The sequence below is a fragment of the Anabrus simplex genome, chromosome 4 (genome assembly GCF_040414725.1).
Source record: "Anabrus simplex isolate iqAnaSimp1 chromosome 4, ASM4041472v1, whole genome shotgun sequence".
NCBI classification, from domain to species: Eukaryota; Metazoa; Arthropoda; class Insecta; order Orthoptera; family Tettigoniidae; genus Anabrus; species Anabrus simplex.
Genome location: NC_090268.1, coordinates 252,464,835 through 252,478,732, shown reverse-complemented (window position 1 = coordinate 252,478,732; position 13,898 = coordinate 252,464,835).

Below are 13,898 nucleotides of genomic sequence, written 5' to 3'. Positions count from 1 at the left end.
TTTTCAATTTGCCGCCACCACATTTCAAAGGTATCTAGCTAAAGATGGCAGCACGTTGCTCTCTTGATTAAAGATGGCGGATGATAGCTAACAGAACTTTTCAAATTGTCCGCTACTACGTGCTTAAGGTAGTAGCCATAAAGAGGGCAGCACGGTGTTCTGTGGATTAAAGATGGCGGATGACAGGTGATGAAATTGCCCGCATGATAGCAGCACGGTGCTCTGTTGATTAAAGATGGCGGATGACAGCTGCACGTGGCTTTGTTTCCAAACAAGAGCACGTGGAATTTACCACCACCACATTTCAAACTAAAGAGGGCAGCACTGTGCTCTATAGATTAAAGATGGCAGATGACAGCTGTCAAAAAAGCACGTGAGTTTGTTTTCAAACAAGAGCATGTGGAATTTTTCAATTTGCCGCCACCACATAGAGGGCAGCACTGTTCTCTCTGGATTAAAGATGGCTGCTTGTCGAAAAGCATTTTTCAAATTATCCGCCACCACATTTCAAAGGTAAGTAGCTAAAGAGGGCAGCACTGTGCTCTATAGATTAAAGATGGCGGATGACAGCTGCACGTAGCTGTCAAAAAGCACGTGGATTTGTTTATCTCGAGCTAGTGAGGTTAAGTTGGTAGCACTAAGGTTTAGGCCCGTCAAGATGGCAGCACTGCCGATGACAGGTGACGAAAGAGGGCAGCACGGTGCTCAAGGATGGCGGATGACAGCTGTCAAAAAAGCACGTGGCTGTCAAAAAGCACGTGGCTTTGTTTATCTCGCGCTAGTTAGGTTAAGTTGGTACTACTGAGGTTTAGGCCCGTCAAGATGGCAGTACTGGGGTTAGCGATGCGTTGTTGTCGATGACAGCTGTCAAAAAGCACGTGGCTTTGTTTACAAATCTGTCGAAAAGCACGTGGCTGTCAAAAAAACACGTGGCTTTGTTTACCTCATGCTAGTTAGGTTAAGTTGGTACCACTAAGTTTTAGGCCCGTCAAGATGGTAGTACTGAGGTTTGCGATGCGTTGTTGTTGATGAGAGCTGTCAAAAAGCACGTGGCTTTGTTTACCTCGCGCTAGTTAGGTTAAGTTGGCACTACTGAGGTTTAGGCCCGTCAAGATGGCAGTACTGAGGTTAGCGATGCGTTGTTGTCGATGACAGCTGTCAAAAAGCACGTGGCTTTGTTTACAAATTCAAATTTCCCGCGGGAGGTGGAGGAGACCTCTGGGAGGCCTCTGGCTGAGGTGGAGGTGGAGGAGGCATCTGGGAGGCCTCTGGCTGAGGTGGAGGTGGAGGTGGCCACTGGGAGCCTGAGGTGGAGGTGGCCGCCGAATCCCTGTATTATACTACTTTCTTGGTCTAATTTTTTGAATAGTTACTTTCGATTACCATAACCCTAGTTTTCGAACTACGCCTACTAGCTGGGTCCGATAACACATACTCGGTGTTGAGACGGAATACAAATTTCTAAATAATAAAATCCCTAGATATTGTTGTGTTTCTTCGTTAACACGTCATGGACGAGTGGCGCATATGGAATTTCTCATTAGCAATTGCCCCGTATTATGGTCAGTAGAAATAACTCAGCATGGACATTCATACACAGGCCAGAATGATTGTATAGCGAGTGGATCAATGTAACCAATTATGCGTTCTCACATGACTGAAGAGAATAGCTGTACCGCAATGCAGACATCAAGTTTACCAAAGCTTGTTGTTATTGTTGTTGCAGACCCTGGCGGTCGTATTTTCTTTCTTCTAGCGTTCCTTTCTACGATGTCCATAATTGATTCATGCCGTCGACGTGAGTTTGAAAATTCTATGGGTCTCGTAGGCGCTGTGCTGATATATCCTCCCAGTTGTCCATGTCAGTGTGATAGATCTTTACATTAAGCTTTTAAGTGTCCTTGTATCGGTTTTTCTGCTCCCTCTGATTTCTTACCGAGCTCGATATCTGCAGTCGCTTAACTGCCGACAGTGTCCAGTATTCAGGAAATAGCGGGTTTGAATCCCACTGTCGGCAGCCCTGAATATGATTTTCCGTGGTTTCCCATTTTCACACCATGCAAATGTTGAAGCTGTACCTTAATTAAGGCCACGGCCACTTCCTTCCCACTCCTAGCCCCTTCCTGTCAGATCGTCATTATTAGACCTATCTGTGTCGGTGCGACGCAAAGCAACTTATAAAAATAAAAATAAAAATATTTCTCTCAAGTGCGAATATATCCCTTGCTTTGGAGGGTATACAGACTGAAGCGAAATTCGCGCACTCGGGAGTCGGAGCGCGACTCCTCACATGCCAGCAATAAAAAAAATATCTCTCACAAAAGTTCGTCCTGCGAGTATATCCGGCAGAAAAAAGACGTTGAAGAGTGGCAATCTGGCAACACTGTAACTACATGTAGGGTAACTACCTCTGTCCGCACATATTAGTCGTGCTGTACAGTTGGTGCGGTGGGTAGAGTTTTGGGTTGGCATGCAGGATATTGAGGGTTCGATCCCGGGTTGAGGCGTATGTTTCTTATTTCGTAAATGTAGTCCAGGTGGTACGGTATGTGGCATAATAATCGTCAACAGCGATTGCAGCGGGTCTTTAGAAACCATTTGCACTTACAGTACTACGATCATAGCAATGAATTACATTTACGAAATAAAAAACATACGCCTCAACCCAGGATCGAGCCCTCGACCTCCTGTATGCTAACCCAAAACTTTCTCCACTGCACCAATTGTACAGCACTGTACAGAAGTAGTTACCTTACATGTGGTTACGGTGTTGCCATATTGCCACTCTTCAACGTCCTTTTTCTACCGAATATACTCGCAGGACGAACTTTTGTGACAGACATTTTTTATTGCTGGTATGTGAGGAGTCGCGCTGCGACGCCCGAGTGCGCGAATTTCGCTTCACCCTGTACAGTACGAATGAAGGTCGCGTGGCAGAACCATCGAAGTTGATGTTCAATAATCATTGCATCGAAAGTCGTGGTATTGGCGTTTGCCAACATATTCATGTTTCTTGGACGGTCTGCTCCCGTGGATCAGCTTGGCAGTGTTCGGCTCATGACACCAAGTTCACGGATTTGAAGAGCGGTTAAAAATCTTGGCACACCAGGTCGTTTTTTGCGTGTTGAAGATCTATGGTGGTGCACACAGTGTCATACGGCAAAATTCAACTCGGCCATAGCAACTCTTCAGTAGAATTCCACTTCCTTTGTTAGACAGCCATACAGTCAGAATATCGAAGTTGACAGTCGAGCTGTTTAGATCGTACAAATTCAGAAGGTCGTAAGACAATAACCAATGAAAAAGTTTAATATTATCACCTTAAACATTTCAGCCTCCGTAGCGTAACGCTTAGCGTTATTAGGTACCGTCATTGGAGACCCGGATTCGATTCCTGATACTACCAGAAATGTAAGATCGGCAGGGGGACTGGTATGTGGTTAAAATGATACATGCAGCTTACCTCCATTGCGTGTTTGCCTGAAGAGAGCTATACTATCTCGGGACGAGGGGACGAGTTTATAATAATAATAATAATAATAATAATAATAATAATAATAATAATAATAATAATAATAATAATAATAATAATAATAACAATAACAATAATAATAATAATAATAATAATAATAATAATAATAATAATAATAATAATAATTGTACCGGTTGGTACACCCCGACCCCGTAAATTTAAATATTGCGCCAGTTGAAAAACTCCTCTACAGGAGAAAACCTGAACTTTAACAAATTGTATTAACTCAACGGTTTCTCCGAAGATGTCACTATTGTAAATTTGGTAATTTTGAAGTGTTCTGAACTGTGTCTCTTTCGATTTGTGTTTGTTTATTCCGTATCAAGAAGTGTGGACATTCTCTTCTAGATGTCTCTACAGAGAAAAGAGTACGATTGTGCACTCTGGTGCGAAGTGAAGGGACTGTTCTTGAAGAAACTTTGTATTCATGAGTTGTTCTTTGTTAAATTTCTTTCTTTTATTGTTTGGGTTGGCAATATTAATCCTTCTGTCCGCCAGTTTTGAACTCAGCCAATCCCGAAATTCTTTAATTAATGTTCAGCCAATCATGTATGTCTTCGTCGATAGGGATATGCTGCTAAGAGCTAGCCAATAAAATCGTGTGGGTATGTCTACTTATTCCTGAAAGGCCTTGTATTCTCCACGAGGGTATAAAAACTGCTGATTTTCTTGTCTCGGTGCCACTTCAGTAACATCTCTCTTAGTGTGTGAATATGTAGCAGGGGGCGGGAAGCGCCTCTTTCTTCAAGCAGAAGTTCTTCAACAACGTAATGGCCTGTTAACATCTTTATTTCTCGCTAGCTCAGCAGTTTAACTCTCGGGGAGGGTTCGAAGCCTTTAATATGTTACCTATTCCTTTAAAATGTAAATTTCCTTTCTGTGTATGTAAAAACTTCAAATCTCTTTTACTATAAAGCGGGGATAGAGAGTGCTTCACCCTCTCGAACTCCCCTTCATTGTGAATTTGAGGTGACTATGTTTTCGTAACCGTTTATCTCTTCCTTCTTAAAGTCTTAACCTTATTTTGCCGACTAGTCACCTCCATAGATTGGGATTAGCCCCTGTATTATCGGCCTGGCGCCACATAGGTTTTTAGACGAAAACGTTGTATAGGAGTGCAAGTTATCGCCTCCATTCTATTTTGCATTATGGGCCAGTAACTTAACCTGATGTTTGTTTTCCTCATGTAAAGGCCCTGTAGGTTGGGTATCTAATACCCCTGTTTCCTGGTGTGCCTTGAGGGCAGTCTGAAGTGAAAGTTGTTGTGGCCTTTGAGAGGCTTGTCAAATTGAGAGCGGGTCTGCTCTTTTCCTTAACATTGTAATTAGGAGCAAGTGCTCCTTGTACTTAGGGGTTTTCTGCCCTTTAGCAATTGTGATCGTGAGCTGAGAGCTCAGAAAGTAAACTTGGGGCTCGAAGCCCAAATTTTGTAATGAGCTGTAATTTGTTAATTGTTGATCTGCTACTTGGTACCTGTTATACTCTGTTATTTTTGATTTTTAAAAGAAAATATAACCTTTGTTAAAGTTTTAAATTAACTTTAATCTTGTAGTTGAGACCTATTCCAGCCCGCACCTTCTTTCACCTCTGCTGTTCCACAGATACCTCGTAACAATAATAATAATAATAATAATAATAATAATAATAATAATAATAATAATAATAATAATAATAATAATAATAATAATAATAATAATGTTATTGGCTTTAAGTCCCGCTAACTACTTTTAGGGTTTTCGGATACGCTAAGGTGCCGGAATTCAGTCCCGCAGGAGTTCTTTTACGTGGCAGTAAATATACCGACACGAGGCTGACGTATTTTAGCACCTTCAAATACCATCGGACTGAGCCAGGATCGAACCTGACAAGTTGGGGTCAAAAGGCCAGCGCCTCAACCGTCTGAGCCACTCAGCCCTACGACACGAGATTAATTTTTACCATAAAAATAAACATACCACGTTCAATTACCACAATTTAGGGGGGAAGTCTGAGGAAACAGTAGTCTGTTGAAACAGGCTACCTTAGTTTCCTCGTCTGGTATGTGCTGCCATTTTCCAGGAGATATAGTAACCTCTTTCTCACTCGTTGACCTTCATTCTTTGAGCAGCTGCAATTTGTAGAGTGCAAGCGTGCGTTCTCGTAGTGGACTGTGTTTATATAGGCCTATGCATGGCATTATTTTTAAGACTGTAAATTAAGTATAATAAAAATTGAACGTTGTCTGCACCACACTACTATGAGTGTTTCAGAACGTATGTCCTGCTTCAGCGCCATTGAATTCAATTTGATAGTAGTAGTAGTAGTAGTAGTAGTAGTAGTAGTAGTAATTGTTTTAGGTTTAGGCTACTACAAATTTGTATTTAATCATGAGCAGGAAAACGAACTAACTGACTATATCCTGTTAATAGCAGATTGTTTGGACTGATCATTAATGAGGTGGGCGGTGTTGTTTTCGAATTAGCAGAGAAAAAATAGAAAAGAAACGAAGGCGTATCCAATGGAAGAACAGGAGAGTTAATCTGGAAGTTCAATTTAGAAGGAAGAATTAACTTCTGATATGAAAAATGGGAAGACTCTCAAAAATAAATTTGAAATAGAGCCAAATTCTACCAGATCTAGGCCAATTGAAGTCAGAAATGTAGGAAAAAGTAAAGCAAAGAAAGCTGGAGATATACATGAGTATAACAAATAGTCAGAAGAGGAAGGAGAGGATAACAACAGACATTGTATTTACTGTATTGTAACGAATTTTTCACTAATTCTACATCTGAATAAGGCTGAGTGAAGTGTGCTAAGTGTAGTGAATGGGTTCATGAACAGTACGCCAACATTGATGATAAAGATGACAAAAAGTATAAATGTGAATTTTGTACATGAAGTGAATCCCAATGTTTGTAAAATGAGTTTCAATTTTGTGATCACTATAATTTGGAAATTTGGAAAACAACTTTATTATCTGGTTAAGTATATCGATTAGACAATTATTCGTTCAAAGAATTAACAGATTAGTACACGAAGTTCATGAGATATGCCACTTTATTAAGTAGCCTGTTTTGACCGACTTTCCCCTACTGAATCTCAACGCTACGCTCGACCTGTTAACGTAGCACATACTGTGCAATGCACGCACTGGCTGTGACAATGCTCGGAGGGTTCAACGAGGCGAATATTGCAAACGAAATGAATAATGTAGAGTAACGAATTTATAAATGTGGAAGAATGAGAACATGAATAAATCAAGGGAATGCTGTACAGTTACAGCCTGCTCTGAAAGCAACAGCTTTGTTATCAACACGACAGCAGCATACCAACGTACTGTTATGGAAGTACAGTACATCAGTACGTCACATGCTCTATGAAGAAACTTCTCGCCTTAGTACTAGGGAATAGTTCAGGGAGAATTTACAAAATCCCTGTGATGTATCATACTGTTTGGTACTTATTTATTAAATTATATTATTATTATTATTATTATTATTATTATTATTATAAACACAACATAAAAGAAACGACGAAACAATTAAGGAATAAATTAGGTGTACTTATTTATTCCGAATTTCACGTATGGCGTTACAAATATTACTATATAGTTACCCCATACGGGAAAGTATAGCTCGTTGGCTAAATGGTCCGCACACTGGCCTTCAGTTCAGACGGCTCGGGTTCGATTCCTGGCTTGGTGGAGGATTTTAACTGCATATCATTAATTTATGTTGCTCGGGGACTGGGTATGAATGGTCGTCTTAATACACATCTACACACAACACACTATTAACCACTATAAAACGCGTAATAGTGAATATATCCCTCCATAAAATATAAGGAAAGGCAAACCAAAAGATGAAATATACAATTAATGTCAAAATTCTTTATGAAATAAACAGCCTTTGGAATAACATCCGTAAAATCCGAAAGATTTTCAAATTAGGAAGACAAGGAATATTCCTTGACAATATGTTTGAATGTTTGTCTAGGAACTCCGCATTTGCTTGTTATACTCCATGTCTTCCCCCCACTTGTACAACAGGTCAGTATATATGCCATGATTGCTTGTAATCTTGTTCAGCGCCCGAATAACTGGAGTGGTTGAATCATAAACACACTCCAACTTGTGTGTTGGTTATTGTTAGAGAGAATGAAATGCATTTTTTCTGCTTCCCCATTTGGAAGCTGCCAAAAGGTATACAAAAAGTGGATTGACAACTACAAGGGTCGTGTAAAATATGTCTATAAATGATTATTATTATTATTATTATTATTATTATTTGATAAATTGAATTATTCACACAAAGTTTCGTTATCATCGTTTATGTTTACCGAGGTCAGGTAGAAAGAATAAAAGTAAGGAGTTGGCATCAATATGCGGAAACAATGCCAGACACATCTCGGGCTGCTGAATTCGCTAACTCAGGAAAAATTGCATCTACACATCAATTTTGACCGTATCGTTTCCATCATTCCTAAAAAGCACGGAGGAGGAGGAGGGAGAAGCGTCTAATACCGATTCAACTTTACAGTTTACGTCTGAGATGAGATATATGTACTCATTTAAACAGTTCACCCCCCCCCCCCCTTTTTTCACCCCCTTCGCGACAGAATATACAAAAATTCTCCCTTAGTGAGCACCTACAGTGTAATATAAATGTAACCCCAAAATTTAATTTTTATATGTCACGTAGTTTTGGCTGGACGTTGATAACAGTCTGTCGGAGTTAGCTTTTTATATATCGAGATAACAAGAACACATAATTTCACATCAGAATGTCCACTCCTTCCATCCACTCTAATACTGCCTCTGATGGAATCATATCATCCCATCTACCCGAGTAGGCACGTAGTTTGCAGCTACCGACGATGTGAGGGATGATTTGCCGTGGTGCACCACGGTCACATTACGGTGACGATAAGCAGTTCCACTTGTAGAGTGAGTACTTTCATCTTCCATGGCCCGTCTGAACTCTGTTAAGACTCACCCATTCCCTGCACGGCAGATGAAATCCGTTGACAATTTGTGTACCAGAAGACATGTTGTGAAGGAACAAGTTTGTTGCAGATTCCCAGCGGTCTTTCCAAACTTTCATAGCTTTCAAGTTGTTGCGAATCATTTCAGCAACATCACGCAAAGCTGGATGGCGTGACTTCAACCTTTGAAGATGTGTTGCTCACGTCCGTAGGTATAACTGTTGTAAACAAGGTTGGGTTTACAAAAAACACAACTTCTTTATTTGCTTCACATGTAAAATTACAATATTTACACTAACAAAACTGAAAGTTATCTCGAAGCAAAATGAACTATGAATTTGGAGAAAGAGTCTGTCTTTGTACACTATATACATGTTGGAGTATTCACGTTCACTACTATTTCGGAAAGATAGTCCTTGTGACATGAAAAGTTCTTGATAGTCGAAAACTATCAGAAGCACTGACGTAAATATCTAAGAGAGTCCTTCCTTGTTGAAGTGTCTGAGTTCATTAATGTAAGTTCAATGACTGAAGAGTTCCTACTTAGCGAAACTAAGTTGATAATGGGAGCTTGTATTAGCTAGGGAATGATAGTGGCATATAATGGTAATACTGGGCATGGACAGCGGAACAGGCAAGAGGAGCGGTGACCCGAGGTGAGACCTCTTACTGCCAGAAATTCAGTCCACCTGGCCGAAGCACATTTTCAAGAGGAGTAGCCTCCGTGCTCGACGTAGGGTGTATTCTGGAGCTGGACACCGGGGTCAGTGGGCATCTGCACAGGCTAGGAGCTCCTTTTTATAGCACACACGACGTTCCAGGCACGCGCACTGAGGGCTCCGCGTCGAGGCTCGAAGAATAACACACTGGCACGCGTGTAGCTGGCTGGCGGATCGAGAAGGGAGCGAACCTACACGTGACCCCTAGGTGGTGCTAAGCGAGCAACAATATTCTGGCAGCCAGTCTGTCTGAAAAGATCTCCTGGCTATCACATGATGTCAAGAACAGGAGTACTGAATCAGTATCGGTATCAATTACTGCGCGAGTACAATAATTCAGCAAGGGTCAATAATTTTATATCCTCCATGGCATGTGCTGAATCTTAAATGACAACTGAGAAAATCATTTTGGACAGTTCTCGAGTAGGAAAAGGAATAGTGTGAACGGTTGCATTTGGTCCAGCAATTAATCTAGTATTCATTTCTCTTGCAGGATGCGTGTTTTCAAGAACCAAGTGCCACAACAGAAGAACATCTCGACTTCCTTACAGGGGATTCAAACTCACGTCCTTCCAAGTGAACCAAGCACGCATTTTATCACTTCAGCTAGTAATATAATGTCAAGTAGAGGAAACAAGGTTGATTTCAGAGCACCATTGTTCTTAAAGTAGTATTGATTTATGGGCTAGTACAACCCGGTAGAGGAATGTTAGCGCTTTGTCACCGCACTCCATGATTTGGCTCGGGGCCCAGGCTACCAGCTCCAATAAATACGCTGCGGGGCAAACCACGGCACGGTGCTTGTCATACACTGAAGTAATCTATCACATTTATTGGAGGAGGCAATACTGTGTGGCCGGGGAACAGTGCAGAGGAAAATTTATGACAAATTTTGAAGCTTAATATCGACAAGTTGGCACGATTTCTGACACAGTATATTATCGTGTAAGCTCACCAAACTGTAAAATATACCGCTATGAAACATGTTTTATGGAGCAACACCTTCAATCCTTAACGTTACCCCATAGAGAGGTACATATTAAAATTGATTCGCGGAACTTTCTGCGACCTATGTGGTAGGCTATTCGCCATTGTACACTCGGGTTCAAATCTCAGTAAAGTTTGTGCTTGGAAAAACAGACTTACGACAAGATTTATCCACAATCTTCGATTTCCTCCGCACGTTCACTGGTGTAACACTTCATAATTATTTTCTTTAGTTACATAGAAACATATGATAGTCATCGTATGCCGCCACGTTCTGATATCTTGCTGGCAGTGGAGGTAGCATCACTCCACCCTCCAATTGGCGGAAATTAGATTTTAAAACGTATTTTCGAATTTTAGTCGCTATTGTTGTTGTTATTGTTATTCTAGTTATGTCTTCTGCTTCATTGAAGGCGTTAGAGTCAACCTAGTGAACAGCTGGCAGAAGTAGTCAAGTTTTTGAAGGACGGAAAGCAGACCATTCCGAATACATGTCGTACAATTTTCAACATCTATAGTCGCTCAAAACAGAATGAGCACATGGAATTGTATGTTCCTCGCATTTAATATTCTCGCAGACTTAATTTGAATTTATTTATTTATTTATTTATTTATTTATTTATTTATTTATTTATTTATTTATTTATTTGTTTGTTTACTTCGGGAGGTGCATATAGCCCTGAGGTTCACTCAGCCTACACCAAAAATGAGTACCAGGTTAATTCCTGGGGACAAAGGCGGCCTGGCATAGAGCTAACCACTCTACCCCATCAAGTGCCGCGGTTAACAATGGTGAAAGCCTTTACCTTCCACTCCTCCAAGGGCCTTCATTGCCTGTACGGAGGTGACTTTGTCATTGTTATTTATTTATTTATTTATTTATTTATTTATTTATTTATTTATTTATATATTTATTTATTTTTTATAATTTTCTTTACGTCGCACCGACACAGATAGGTCTTATAGCGACGATGGGACAGGAAAGGCCTAGGAATGGGAAGGAAATGGCCGTGGCCTTAATTAAGGTAGCCTACAGCCCCAGCATTTGCCCGGTGTGAAAATGCGAAACCACGGAAAACCATCTTCAGGGCTGAGGACAGTGGGGTTCGAACACACTATCTCTCGGATGCAAGCTCACAGTTGCGCGCTCCTAACCGCGCAGCAAACTCGCCCGGTGAAAGTAATATTTACAGTTCGCGCATGTTCAGGACATATTAGCATGTTTGCTATAAACTAAAGAAGGTTTAATGGCACTCGGAAAATGTTCTACACTGTCTGTAAATAATTACTGAAATAACGTGCACTCAAAGAGTTCAACACTGTCTATAAATAATTATAAAGTTTAACTGCACTTGAAGAATGTTTAACACTGTCTGTGAATAATTAACTCCGCTATGCCGGTTGCAAGCCCGGAGCCTCATCTCGCAAGTGATGAAGAAGGAGGAGCAGTAGGAGTATAAACCTCGTTAAAAAACCAGACTCCATCTGGCTCCGGATGGTAGCACCCTACCTAGGGTTACAGGTGAAGGGGACCAACGGCTTGAAGGGTGGATGAAGATATGTCCCAACAGCTGGAAAGGTGGAGGAGTCTCCCTTCCTGGTAGTGGAAGCAGCGCTATCAGTATAAGCACAGTGCAGGACTAAATGGTGTCTACTGGTCTTTCGCTGAAAATTTACTGGCATGGTCAGAAAGACTTGAATGGCAATACAACTGCGATGTGGAAGGCAACGGGAAACCACCACATTACTTTTCCTAGTATAGCAACCATAGATAGTGCGAACTATAACTTAAATACTACTGATCATGGTCCTCGAACACCAATATCCGGCAGGGGAGTAACTGAGGTAACTGAGCAAACGTAAACCTCAGAAGTTTGGAGAAGGGATTAAAATAGGGATATGGAATACAAGAACAATGCTAGGAAAATGAAGACTACAAGAACTCGAGCTAATTATGGATTAAAGCAAAATAGACATCCTGGGATTATGTGAAAGTAGATGGCCTGGCAAAGAATTGTATACAGTGGAAATAAAATGGTGGACAATATGCAGTAGCTGTAATATTAGGAAAGAAGTGGGCAAGCAACGTGCTAAACACATATGTCGATGATAGAATAATGATGGTGAAAATAGCTGCCAAACCAATAGATATATTATAGTAATAATAACGTATACTTCCCTACTACTGGATATGACGACGATGTAGTTGAGTAAATGTATAATAAAATAGAAGGTATAATTAAACTAAACAATGACAAAGGTAACATAATCATAACGGGAGACTTCAATGCTGTGGTTGGCAAAAATATTACTAGAAAGGTTGCTGGCATATTTGGTCTAGGACGAACAAATGATAGAGGAGAACGTATGATGGACTTCTGTGAAGAACAGGACATGACCATAATGAACACTGTATTTGACATTCCTAATAGAAGACGTTACACATGGAAGGATTTCGGAGATAAAACAGATACCAAATTGACTATATTCTAGTTAAGAGAAGCTACAGAAATCAGGTGACGTCATGACATAGCTTAGACATCGACAGCGACCATATCCCAGTATAAGAAAAATGTCGAATTAGGCTGAATAAGTTAAGGAAACCAAGAAGAAAGAAATGAAATCTAGAGAAGTTAAATGATCCATTAACACAAGTAGCATTCGAAGAAAAGACAGACATGGTCACGTACAACAACAACAGTGAAACAGGTTGGGACGCTGTCAAAGCTTCACTTACAATGGCAGCAGATGAAATGCTAGGAAAAACGACGCTTCAACCCAGGAAGGACTGGATGACTGAAGAAATACTCAATCTCATTCAGGAAAGAAATAAAGTACACCGGAAGAATACTCCAGAAGGTATGATAAACTATAAGAAACTAAAAACCCTGGTTACACAGAAGTGCCGAGAGGAGAAAGAAAGATGGATGGATGACATTTGCAAAAGCATAGAACGTGATATGAAAATCGGAAATGCTGACAGAGCACACAATCAAGTAAAAAGATTGCAATTCATTTCAATGAAATTCAGTGTAATAAAATATAAGGAAGGAAATCTGTTAATAGAAGATGAGGAGATAATGAAGAGATGGAAAAGTATTTGGAGGATCTATACAATGGAGAAGAAATTGACAAAGTAGATGAGTACGTCATAAAACAAGAGCAGGTTTCACAAGATGAACTGGGTCGTCCCATAGCAAGATGTGATTTCAAAACAGTATTGCAACAGCTGAAAAATGAAAAGGCTCCTGGACCAGACAAACTGCCTGCTGAACTGTGGATAAATTCTGGAGAAAAGCTGAAGGATGAGCTCTTCAAAATCACCAAGTACTGCTGTGAAAACGGTGATAAGCCAGAGGATTTTGTAGAAAGCAAAGCAGCACTTCTGCACAAAAAAGGAGATTCAATAGAATGTTCCAATTGCAAAATACTAAGCCTTGTATCACATGCAGAAAAAATATTCACATGCATAGTAAAAAGACAGAATCAAAATTAAAACTGAGCAGAATCTAGATGATGATCAGTTTGGGTTCAAAAAGGAGTAGGAACGAGAGGAGCTATTATAGCACTTAAAACCATCTTGTAGAGCAGACTAGAGCTTAACAGAAATATATACATATATCTTTTGTAGACCTGTAAAAAGCTTTTGACAATGTTCAGTGGAAAAGACTGTTCAGAATGAAGGATATTAATTTGGA